The 12849-nt window shown below is 45.4% G+C and overlaps 1 long non-coding RNA gene across 1 annotated transcript in view; it reads right to left on the minus strand.

Annotated features, from left to right (window-relative positions):
- LOC128346863 (uncharacterized) overlaps nt 1–12474 on the minus strand; it is a 52406-nt gene extending 39932 nt beyond the window's left edge. Inside the window, exon 1 of the long non-coding RNA XR_008317249.1 lies at nt 12316–12474. This is a non-coding gene — a long non-coding RNA (uncharacterized LOC128346863). The remainder of the gene's footprint in view (nt 1–12315) is intronic.
- Between the last annotated feature and the right edge of the window lie 375 nt (nt 12475–12849).

Consider the following 12849-nt stretch of genomic DNA (forward strand, 5'->3'; position numbering starts at 1 on the left):
GGGCACATGGGGCTGCAGCATGCCTCCCTGCAGCCCCAGTCAGCAACACCCTGGAAATGGGCGACTCACATGCAAACGGCACGCACACACACCGGCCATTTCTGAGGCGCTGCTGACCGGGGCTTTTAGGGAGGTATGCTTCAGCCCTGCGTAGCTGCTTTTTATGAGAGTGCTGGTGGGGGGAAAGCAGTGGGGCGGAGGCTGGCAGGTAGGCAGCAGCACCTCCCCTGACCCTTAAAGGAAACCCCCCACCCTCCCAGGTGTTCACAGAACCGGTTCTGTGCACATCCCTACCCAGGGCTAGGCAATAGAAACTAGCATTTTTAGGATGTAGGGGCCTGTTGGTATGGTGTTCCTTGGCACCTAAGATATCTGCCAAGGGAGGTATGCTTTCTCATATTTGTGAAGTTCTCACAGAAAGCCAGTTCCACCTGGTTACAGACTGATAGGAATGTCATATTACATGTGCATGCTTCTGGACACTAACTTCATCTCTGCACAGGGGCACAGTAAGCTGCATGGTGGTCCTGGAACAAGCCGCCACCACGTTGCTCCCACTGCCTTGATGTGCCTTCACCACTGCACTTTCCTCACCCTACACCTTCTCCAGCCCATGAGGTGCTTGCTTTGGGCCAGCTGGATGCTTCCTTTTTCTCCGAGAATCCAGTCAGTGTGAAGCTTTGAGGGCTGGAGCGGGTGAGGGGTCAGCCATGCATTTTCCCCCAGGGGCCCAGAAGATGCAGGAAAGAGGACATGGCCAGCACATCCAGCCTCTGTTTGCGGGGTGGGGGGGGGGGAGGGAGGGAGGGTGCTATGGCAGGAGAAGAATGCAGAAGAGGAGAGGCAAGGCAGCATGGGGGAGAAACACCACCGATGCACAATGGAGCAGGGTGGTAAAGGACATCCTGGGGAGTGAAGAAGAGCCTTGGCAGACCCCCTGGTATGCTCACCTCCCTTGCTCCATTGTCCCTACGTGCCTGCCTCTACAAACTCCATGGGTTGTGACTGAACCAGTTTGCTGTTAGACTAGCCAGGAGTTGCCTTTCGTCAAGCTTTCTTGGCTGTATCACAAGAAAAACTCACCGTTTTTGATGTGCAATTGACACAAGATGCTTAGAAATGGCTCATACTTGGAGATATAAGGGTACTGCCGCTCAGAAATGATAATTCAATGTCAGTGTGCTGTTACCAAAGGTTGCATAGCTCCAGGTCACCCTGAAGCAAATGTTTTTAGTCCTTCAATTTTCATGAGTATCAAATTCACTGCAGCAGTTTTATAGAAAACGGAAACGTGATGTGTGTTAACCCTGTACTGTATACTGCAACATTTGCAAGACATTCCCTTTCCAATAGTTTAATTTCAAGGGTTGTTTCTACTGATTATAAAAGGTGAGCATATTTTTTTTCTTCATGGCCAGGAATTGGTATTCATTCAAAATATTATCAATACCGAAAGGCAGGAATGCACATACTGTATGGGGCAGTGGCAAGATGATCTAGGAAGCATGAGTTTAATATTTGGCAGTTATTGAGTGGATACTGGATGCCCAAGGTGAGTATGTATAAAATATTCCAAAAAGGGGTGTGGGTGTGTGTAGAAGGAAGGAAGGAAGGAAGGAAGGAAGGAAGGAAGGAAGGACCCATATAGGAAGAGAGTAGGAAACTTTGGGTCTCCAGCTGTTGCTGAACTACAACTCCCATCATCCCCAGCCACAATTGTGGCTGAAGGTCCAACACCAGCTGAAGACCCAAGGCTCTCTATGCCTGCAAACAAGTATGATGACTGGCGAAGGAGCTTCTTCAAGTCAGGACAAAAGAACATTTCTAAAAGATGGAATAAATATGTAGATGATTTTTACTGCTTGTTTAAATTGGAGAGGTTTCATGGTTTTAACAACTTAATTTGATTTCATTGTTGTTTAAACTACCTTGGGAGATCATCTGGACCAAAGGGAGGAAGGATTTAAGAAATAAATATAATCAGTAAAATAAATGACCACACTTAAGTGCAGTATTTGCTCGTGCCCTGCTTTCTTTCCAGCTCCTTGCAACAGATGTAGATTCTACTCGATATATGGTAAGTGGAAGAGGAATTGGTTAACTTCTGAGGATGCTGCCATGCTCCCTCCCTGTCTGGGTAATAATATACAAGACATGCAGCAGGAAATAGGGAAGTCAGCATTTTCCTTGTTTCTCCCTGTCAGGGCAAATCAAATGTATCAATAGAGTTTTGTCGCAACCGGCAAGCGGGCTTTATTAGAAGATAGATGTAATCAGCATTATGCATTGTATTCAAGCCTTGGGTCAATACAAATTAAATATTGACAGGAGTACCTTGACCAGTCCGAGGGCAGAAGAACCCCCGAAAAGGTTCAGGAAACGCTACCATTATACCAATGAGTCAGTAGAGTAGATCTTCCACTGCTGATGTTATTCATTATTTTTATGTATAAAGGGGGAAATGCCTGGGGCTATGTGTGTGTGTGTGTGCGCGCGCACACACACACACACACACACAGGATTTAGCAGCAACTTTAGATAATTTTTTAGTGAGCAGTTTTTTTAATGACCTTTAACCTACTATAAAGCAAGATATATTTTTTAATTGATTAAGTGCCGTCAATTTGGTGTCGACTCCAATGCAATATACAAATCTTGAAAAGCATGGTGTTTGATTAAAGGTAAATTCACATGGCAATTGTATCCATTGGTGGTTCAGAACTTATGTTTCCCCACTCACATTCAGTAATGGGGAAACCTCTTATCCAGAGAGCTCAGTAGGAGGTGAGTCAACAATAGGGAGGGTGGGAAAGTACATAGAAGGCTCTAGGGCCAAGGAGGGCATAGGCAGCAGTCGGTCATATAACAGAGACTGAAAGGATTTACAGAGGTGAGCCCAGAAGAGAGAGAAATTATGGAGGTGGTCTCTGGCCATTGCAGACATGGGGTGATAGCATGGCTGAAGCATGCCTAGCAGAAGAGAGAAGAGACTCAGCAAAAATGTCACTTCTTCAGAGAGTATGGAATGGCAGTGTTAAAGGGAGATTGGGGTACAGTACAGAACACTCTTTTTCCACAGAAGCACAAGCTATTTATGTAGGTCCAAGAGAGCTGGTGGGACCATTGGGCCCAATCCATATTCGAAAACCTGAATGGCCAAATATAGCATAAGACATGTTATAGAGGAGTGGCTAAACAAGACTCAGAAGGCTCCATATGGACAATGCTGTATTTGAGTCCAGTCTTGAGGCAGATTCTCAGTCTCAACTACTTTCCTTGACATCACATACGATGAACATGATGAATATTTATATACCACTTTTCAACAAAAGTTCCCAAGGTGGTTTACAAAGATATAAATTAATTAAATGGCTCCCTGTCCCCAGAGGCTCACTATCTATAAAAAGAAACAAGATAGACACCAACAACAGCCTCTGGAGGGATGCTGTGCTGGGGATGGATACGGCCAGTTGTTCTCCCCCGCTAAATAAAGAGAACCACCACTTTAAAAAGGTTCTTTTATACACAGCAGGCAACAAGGCTTAAGACACATATTAAAGCTTTGTTTATGATGTCTGAAATCAGTGATATTAGGTCACATGTGGGATATTGAACTAATCAAAGCTCTGTTCAGTCCTCCATAGATGACCAATGCACAGAGAAGGCAAAAGGAGCAGGCCAATGTGGTCCCTGGCTAAGGGCCCCCACACATCACTGTGACCAGTACTTGTCTGCAAAGGGCAGGTGCTGACTATGAAGGGAATGCATCTTGTGGTTAAGAGCTGTGAGTGGCCAGGGGAGAACTCCCCCTGTATTCAGCACCTGCCCTCTGCAGGGATGTCTGGTGATGTGGCCAGGGAGTGCATCCATGCAGGAGGCATGGCTACATGGTATACTCCCATTTGCTCTCTCTACCCATTGGGGATGTTCACTGTCGAACCGGTTTGCCATCGAACCAGGCCTGTTCGATGGCTCCTGTTTGATGGCTCACCCTTGAGCCAAATAGGGCCCAGTTGGGTTTGGCTTGGCTTGACTTCAAGCTGACCCCTCCCCCTGGGCCAGTTTGGATGTTCTAAATATGAAGAAAAAAATATTTAAACTCACCCCCAGGTCCAGGTCATCCAGTGGCCTCTGGGAGGTTCTGCTGCCATGGGGGAGTCTCAAAAGGTTCCCTCTCCCCCGGCCAGCCTCCTCTGGTCTTCTCCCTTAACGGCCCATTTTTGGGCCTTTCTGGCCCTCTCTCAGCTCCCAATGGTCATTTTGAAGGTCACCGTGCATGCACACTGGCCACTGTGAGCAGGGAGAGGACTGGAAAGGCCAGGGGGAGGACGTCAAGGGAGGAGGAACTTTCTGAGGCTCCCCTGTTGCCACAGCAGCACTCCCCGGAAGCTGCCGGACAACCCAGAAAAGAGGGGAATCCCTCCATATTTAGAACTCCTGAATCTGCTTGAACTTGAGCCAAGCCAGGGCGTGTTCAGGAAGTGCAAAACTCAACATGCTCAGTCTGGTTCAAGTCTGGTCCAGACTTGAACTGAAATGGGCCAACCAGTTTTGTGCATACCCCTACTATCCAATGGCCCTCCACATGGGGCCAATGCATGAATGGGGCTTAAATAATGAAAAGATCCTCCATAGGCCTCATTCGGAATGCATGGAAGGGCTAAACTAGATGTGATAGCACCAGACCAATGTGTCAGGATGTGAAAGGAATTGAAATGCAATCCAGTCTGGTGAAGGCTTTGTTGGTATTGATTATTGATTACAATACTGTCACTTTAAAAACAAAAGCCTAGTGGAACTCTGGGGAAAGTGGGGGAGGGAACCAGAATAGTTTTAGAATTGGCCTAAACAAAGAGCAACCAGGTTGTTACAATATCTGCTGAGTTGTGAAGCAATAAAGCTTTGATTCCCCCCACCCCACACAGAGGCTATTCTTATGACTGCAGGAGCACAGCTCCCAGCAGCAAACCTCACTAAGTATCCCACCCCCCAGTTAAACAAGGTTAGCAGAGCGAGTGCTCTGCTAACCCCATTTTCCTGATCATGGGAAGCCACGGCGCAGCTCCACGGTGTGGCATTCATGAGGAGACCCCTGACCGGGAGGCTACAACAAGCCTCCAGGCCTTGGTGGTCTCCCTAGAATGCCCCACACAATTGTGTGGGGCATTCTGGGACTTCCAGGGGCCGGGTGACTGTCGATCCCTGCTGCCTCTACCGGCTCCGTGACAGAGCTTGTAATTGTGTGGGCAGCTGATCTGGCCACCCAGAGCGAGCTTCTGGATGTGTGTGGACACAGATCGTGTGTAGAGCCTCACAATCTCCTTGGATTGTGGTGTAACAAGAACATAGGCATTGCCACATATTTACCAGGCAGGGTGTGGGTGTGATGGTAAGGAAGTGGTGAGAAGTCCACATGTTTAACCGTTCTCTCACCCTAGCTTCCCCACCCCCTCACCTTTTCTCTCAATGGGATTCTGAAACCAAATGTAATTCCTGATAGAAGAGAAGCAGTTGTGGTGGGGGGAAGCGTAGGTAAGGGTGGTGTTCAGCACCCCCTCCCACCTGCCTATTCTACACTTTAAACTCTCCACCAGCCAAACCTTTCAGAGATTAGGTTTAACTCCTGCTGGGTCATTGGTGCTGAATTGAGTTATGATTATCCTTCTAAACTGAGACTGTCTGTGCTGACTTCTCTTGAACATTCTGATCTAGCTGAGAACCCTGAAGCTGGTGCAAAAGCACATAGGCATCCCTGGGTACCTACCACCCACCCCAGTTTTGTGCCCCTAGGTGTTCCACATAGGGAATAATAGGCCAGTTTGAGTCCCCATTATACCCTATGTAGAACTTTTAGAACCGGTTTGAATTGGGTTCGAATTCAAACTGGGTTCGGGGGGCGTCGAGCAAAAACAAACCTACCCACCCTGGTTCAAAGCTGGTTCAAATTCGAACCAAACAGGCCAGGCCGGTTTGGTGAACATCCCTAGCAGATACTAGGCGTATTCGGACACTGTGAGCCAGCCGTGTCCACATGAAATTAGGGATGTGAATGAACATATCCCACTCCCACTTCCAGTGCACCAGTCCTCTTCTCCTGGTCATCAGGGGAAGATGGCTTATCTGAATGGCCTGCTCACTTGCAATCATATTTAGATCACGTGTGAGGAAGCAGTTCAGATGATAGCTCCCTACATACAATTAGAAAAATGAGTTTAACCTGTGCAGAGCATCCGCATGCTAGTATTTGATTGCTCCCTTCACCCCCACCACAGCCCCCTCACTCATAGATCTCTCCACCCTCACCTGAGCCATGCTCCTGCTCCTCCTTCACCCCATTGCTTCCATCCCCCTCACTCCTCTTGGTCATGGCTATGACATTGCCGGTACCGATTGGCCAAGTCACAGCCCCCTAACCCCAGAGACCTCCCCACCCTGACCCAAGCCCCACTCCTGCACCACAGCAGCAGCAGCAGTAGCTGACCAGGCTCTTCCTCACTGCTGCTGCCACCATGGCTACATGTTCCCCTCAGGATGCTGACAGGCCCAGGCCCATCCCTTGCCTGCCTGCCTGCCTCCACCAATGGCCTCGGCAGCCCCAAGCAGCATCAGCGATGATGGCTGACTGGGCCCATCCTCGCTGCTGCCACCATCATGGCCACTTGTTCCCCTCAGTCCGCTGACAAGTCAAGGCCTTCCCCTTCCCCTTCCTTCTGTCTCTCTTCCCCTCTCTTCTTTCTCTCTTTCTTTTTCTCTCTCCTCCACTCACTCTTCCCACCCCCTCTTCCTCTCTCTTCCTTCCTTCTTGTTCATCTTGTTCCCTCATCTAATTAACACAGTGGCAGCCTCCTTCTCCTGAAAGGGCTCTTTCCTCCCTCACGACCCCTCTCTTCACAGACCCCTGACCACTACCTTTTCTACATATAGATTCTTCTCTCCTCTACAATCAAGTATATCTTCCAACCAGTAAAAGTTGCATTCCAACTGACCTTAACCATCACAGCCTCCTCCTCATCTGCATATGGAATCCCCACTGCCTAATCACCACAGTGCTTCTGCTCTTTTACCTCCAATTGGTAAAGCACCTTGTGGGCGGGGCTTGACACATACGTTTTTAGCTTTTTATATAGAGAGATGGAAATGACACTCCAGAAGAGAAGGAGGACATGCTCATCCATGTCCTTCATTGTACATGGGCAAAGCCAGCAGACTCCCACCAGCATACTGTGCACCCTAAATATCTTGCTGCCTGTTGCAACAAAGGCAGCAAACACTCCCATTCCTTGACATGAGTGAGCAAGCCTAATACAACAGCCTTTACAGAAGGCTTTACAGCCTTTACTGAAGTCCCAAAGCACTACCTGGCTAGTTCTGGCCTCTTGATATAAAAAGCTTCCTGTTGAGTATGGTTGGTGATGGTCTTCATATGATTCCTTCCTTTGACCAGAGAACTGACTAGCAGTGATAGGCTAAATCTCTAGCATTCCTGAGGTTGCTTTTAGAGCAAGACCCACAAAAGACTCATGCCCTGTCACCATTCTTATAAAGTATCATTTGTGTAGTGAGTTTTCAAAACATATAATATGGCATTTTTGTATGTGACCCTAAGCCTTACAACAATCCTGGAAGGTAGGAAAATATTATTATCCTCTATTGAAGCTGAAAGAGAGTGGCTTAAGACCACCTAGTGAGTTCACAGAAAAGACAAAGGATTTTCTGATTCATAGCTCAGTCCCTTAGTCTCTATACTCCACCAGCTCTCTGTAAAGTCTGGTGCCCACAGGAGCAGGGAGAGAAAGATAGAGGGGCCAGAGGGAAACATGACCTTTGTCTGTTGAAGATTGTATGCCATGCCACCAGCAAGGCTAACAAGTTACTATAGGAGAGAGTCAAGTTTGTAGTCTACTTGGACTGAATAAGACTGAGAAAAGCAGCATATAAAGCTTCTTCTTTCCTTAGTGATCAGTGAAGTCCTGAGGTCACATCTAATATTCTCATCATTTGGGATTTGATCTTGTGGCAGAGTTCCTTGGGTAACTTTGAGACCTAATAATTTGCAAATGATAAAGTAACCAGGATCTATATTCTGCTTCACATCAGCCACAGAAGGTATCATGTCCGGCTGGCATAATTTGTAGTTCATTTGTTATTCCTTGCCAAGCAAACAGTAAATCCACATATCCCATCCGTTATCATATGCTTTCTGCAGTGGATGTTATATTTCTCCCTGGTGGTGACTTACAAGCATGATTTTAGATCAAAGTTTTTCCTGCAGTATGCAGGATTGCTTGTGCTTTGCCATTCATCTTCCTCTTTTCTGGCCTTCTTTTCCAGCTTGCCTTAGATGCTTGTTGATCTCAAATAGTAGTCAATATTTACAGTGTGCTCCTCCTCCGTTTCTCGAAGAGCAGCTTTTTAGTGCAAAACTGAACTCAATTCACAAGATGGAAAGGGTAGCTAGCAAACAGCAGGTCAGGACTTTATGCCTCTCCCAATCCTGTGCCAGCAGCAAGTCCCAACAGCTGTGGTGAACCAATTATTTCCCCATGCCAACCAGGATGTTCCACCCACTAGGGACCAGAAGGACATGCTCTTCGTTGGCTATGCAGGTCCTGTTTCTCAGACAGATGTTTGTGGGATGTGGCTACAGCTCAGTAGTAGCACATCTACTCACGATATACAGAAAAGTCCTAGATCCAGTCCCTGGCATCTCTGGTTAGGGATGAGAAAGACCCTGACCTGGAGTCCTGCTGCTTACACTGACTACAGTCAGTAAAGACAGTACTGAGTCAGATGGACCAATGGAGAAGGCAGCTTCCTATGTACCCTGCTCACAGCCTTAAAATGCTTCTAGAAATCAGTAATGGGTAGAATATAAACTACAGAAAACTAAAAGTTGTATGCCAGAACAAAATTGTCCATGTTAGCAGATGGCAATTTATTATTTAGTTTAGTGGAACAATGTAACTGGTTGAAAGAATGCCATTTTAAATAATGACCATGGAGCTAAAAGTAATGAGCTAGAGGCCATACAGTGATATCTTTTTTACTTATAAGAAATAATAATTTCCATTACCTTGATCTGTCTTATGTACGGAGCATTTTCCTGGCACAGACAAAGCACTCTGGGTTGCCATTTCTTAATGATAACCTTCAATCTATGGCTGATAGCTGATAGTGATGTTAGTTATAATGTGAGAAGTAAATTGTGTTTCATAGCTTTTTGGAAATTGGTCTGAACCTCACTGGGATTGTTTCTCTCTGACATGCTTGTTGTCTATGTGCAAATAGATTATTTAAAAAATGAAAGAGCATTCAAACATTTGATCCCCCACACACAATGGAATAACCAACAACAAATTCATCATGCATGTGAGATGGTTGATCACATAGTTTCTTTTTATATATCAACCCTGGTTGCATAATGTGTGAAGCTGGCAAATTATAATTTACAGGATATTTTTTTGAATACTTACGTCAGTTTAGGGATAATTTGTATCAATGTATTATTTTCTCCTCATATTTTTCTCTGTGGGAATTGTCAAATTAAAACCTGTTCCTAAATAATATTTAAAACAAACACACACACACACACACACACACACACCCCTAGTGAATTAATTATCATTTTAAAACATTTCGCACTGATGTGAACAAACAAACCAAACTTGAAATTCATATTTCAAGGGGGTTGCACTCCCCTTGAAGGAGCAAGTACGCAGCTTGGGGATACTACTGGATCCGGCTCTGCTTTTGGAAGCTCAGGTGGAGGCGGTGGCCAGGGGTGCCTTTGCACGGCTTCGGCTAGTGTGCCAGCTGCATCCCTTTCTTGAGAAGGCAGGTCTGGCCACAGTTACCCATGCCTTAGTCATGAAACGGCTGGATTACTGTAACATGTTTTATGTAGGGCTGCCCTTGAAGAATATCCAGAAACTGCAGCTAGTACAAAACGCGGCAGCTAGGATTTTATCTGGAGCTGCCCAATGGGAGCACATCACACCTATTCTGAAAGAGTTGCACTGGCTGCCAGTTTGTTTCTGGGTCCAATTAAAGGTGCTGGTTTTGACCTTTAAAGCCCTGAATGGTTTGGGCCTGGGATACTTGCGGGACTGCCTGCTCCCAAGGGTTGCTGCCTGCTTGACAAGGTCATCTGAGGAGGCTCTGCTCCGGGTGCCGACAATGAGGGAGGCTCGGCTGCCATGCACTCAGGACAGGGCTTTCTCTGTTGCTGCCTCCAGACTTTGGAATGTTCTCCCAGTGGCCATTCGCTCCTCTGACTCCATCACAGTTTTTAGAAAGCTTGTTAAATCTTGGCTTTTTATCCAGGCCTTTACATGATTGTTTTTATTGCTGCTTCTATGTGTTTTACTCGTTTGTAGTTTTTATGTTTGCATTTTATAGATTTTAAATTAGATTGGTTTTATATTTTTAGCTTAATATTTTTATTGTCATTTTTATTGTATGTTTTTTAACTTTTGTAAACCACCTTGGGATTGTTTTTAATGAAAGGCAGTATATAAATTTAACAATAAATAAAAATAAAATAAATAAAAATTTGGTAAATATGTCATTTCTTCCAGTGTACCCACAGTGCATATATGATTCAAGTTATCTTCTGGTCCATTTTCCTTCTATTCTGTATGCCTAAAGTAAAGGAGGCACTACTTTAAAAAAAAAAAAGGAGTATTTTACTTGTGGCTCCAAGTGGCCTCTGTGTATACTGGTAATATGGCAAAATAATTATACTGTAAAAACATATACAGCTTATTTTCCCCATGCAGCACAGTCGATTTCAAAACATGATTTCTCATCTGACATTATTGCACATTTCCCATCCCACCCCCATGGTCTTTCTTCTGATAGTTTATACAAGAATGCCTAATTTTCTGGCACTTCAACCCTTTTTGTATTACCATCAGATGAAAGAAAATTTGCTCCATTGCTTTGTAACTATACCTATATCCAAATTTCCCAAGTTGTCTCTGTGTACTGATCCAAGGTCTCTGAGGAAACAGCATGTTCATTCAGTCAGGTAGTGTGCATGCATGTGTACTGTACAGAAGGCATAAAACATAGACCAAATCTTAGGGGTGGGTGAGAGAGGTAGTCCCATGGACACCTCCCTGAAAGGAGTACCAAACTAGAGCCTACATTTTGCAACAGCCCCTGCTTCCCCAGCTTGACTTGAAAAGGAAGTGGGAAGGGAAAAGTTAAGCTGAAAATAGGATGGAGGGAAAGACCTGGAGAGAAGGAAGAAGACTGAAGAAGAAGCTACAGAAGACCTGCGAGACATCAGTGGAATGCACTGGCAGCAAGGCAGCAGCTTATGGAGAGGTAGCTCTCAGACCTTTTAATGGACATTGCTTGGAAATCTTGGGAACAGTATTAGGACCTATTACACTACTAGGTTTTGTAACCTAGTAGTTTTATAACCTATGGCAACACTGACTAACTCTAGGGCCTGGGTTGCAAGGCATTAAAGGCATAAGAACAGCCCTGCTGGATCAGGCTCAAGGCCTATCTAGTCCAGCATCCTGTTTCACACAGTGGCCCACCCGATGCCTCCAGGAAGCCCATAGGCAAGAGCTGAGGGTATGCCCTCTCTCCTGCTGTTGCTCCCCTGCAACTGCTATTTAGAGGCACCCTGCCTCTGAGGATGGAGGTGGCCTATAGCCCTCAGACTAGCATTTATTGATAGACCTGTCCTCCACAAATTTATCTAGACCCCTCTTAAAATCTTCCAGGCAGCTGGCAGTCACCACTTCCTGTGGCAAAGAATTCCACAATTATGTGCTGAATGGGGAAAATATACCTTCCTTTTGTTGGACCTAAATTTCTTGGCAATCAGTTTCACTGGATGACCCCTGGTTCTAGTGTCATGAGAGGGGGAGAAAAAACTTCTCTCTACCCACTCCCTCCACACCAGGCATCCCCAAACTGTGACCCTCCAGATGTTGCTGAACTACAACTCCCAGCATCCCTAGACACAATTTTTTGTGGCTGGGTATGCTGGAAGTTGTAGTTCAGCAACATCTGGAGGGCCGCAGTTTGGGGATGCCTGCTCCACACCATGCATAACTTTATAGACCTCTATCATGTCTCCCTTCAGTCATCTTTTTAGTTTAGACTAAAAAGCCCCAGGTATTCTAGCCTTACCTCATAAGGAAGGTGCTCTAGGCACTTCTCTTGGCCCTGAACACAATGCACATTATCACCACTCAGTGTCCTGAGTTTCACATTATATGTACCGTATATGTAGACTCTGTGTGAACTCAGATTACTGCTATTTTAAAGTAATTTGAAGTAATTAGATCATACCTTTTCCATTTATTTAATCTTTTGAATGCTTCAGTTTTCCATCACTCCTTAGAAATTGAAGCCAATACTCCATTTCTGCCATTGTGATTTTGAGTTAGCCGAGACACTCAGTGGCTGCATATGAACACTTAACATTATTTCCATGGGACAAGGCTTAAACCAGTGACCTGTAGGAATGAACCAGAGTTGTTTCATGACTCACTGAGGTTAACTTGATCTGTGGCCTAGGAGACCACCAATCTGACAAATGCCTAGGATGCTCCATTATTTGATGCATATCACATAATGCTTTATGTCCATGGGCCATATAAGTATAAAAACAGAACAGTTGCAGTTATACATGTTGAATAAAATGGGAATCAAGATTTTATGAACATGGGAAACATTATTATGGAGTTGACAAAAACATGGGAGTTGACAAATGACAATTGTGCATTCTAAATCAGACATTTGTAAATGTTGATTTGGTCCATTCACACCACACAGCATTCTCTAGGGATGTTGTGACAGTTCTGCCCCTCTAAACCAGACACA

This window comes from Hemicordylus capensis, chromosome 2 (genome assembly GCF_027244095.1).
Source record: "Hemicordylus capensis ecotype Gifberg chromosome 2, rHemCap1.1.pri, whole genome shotgun sequence".
Classification (NCBI taxonomy): Eukaryota; Metazoa; Chordata; class Lepidosauria; order Squamata; family Cordylidae; genus Hemicordylus; species Hemicordylus capensis.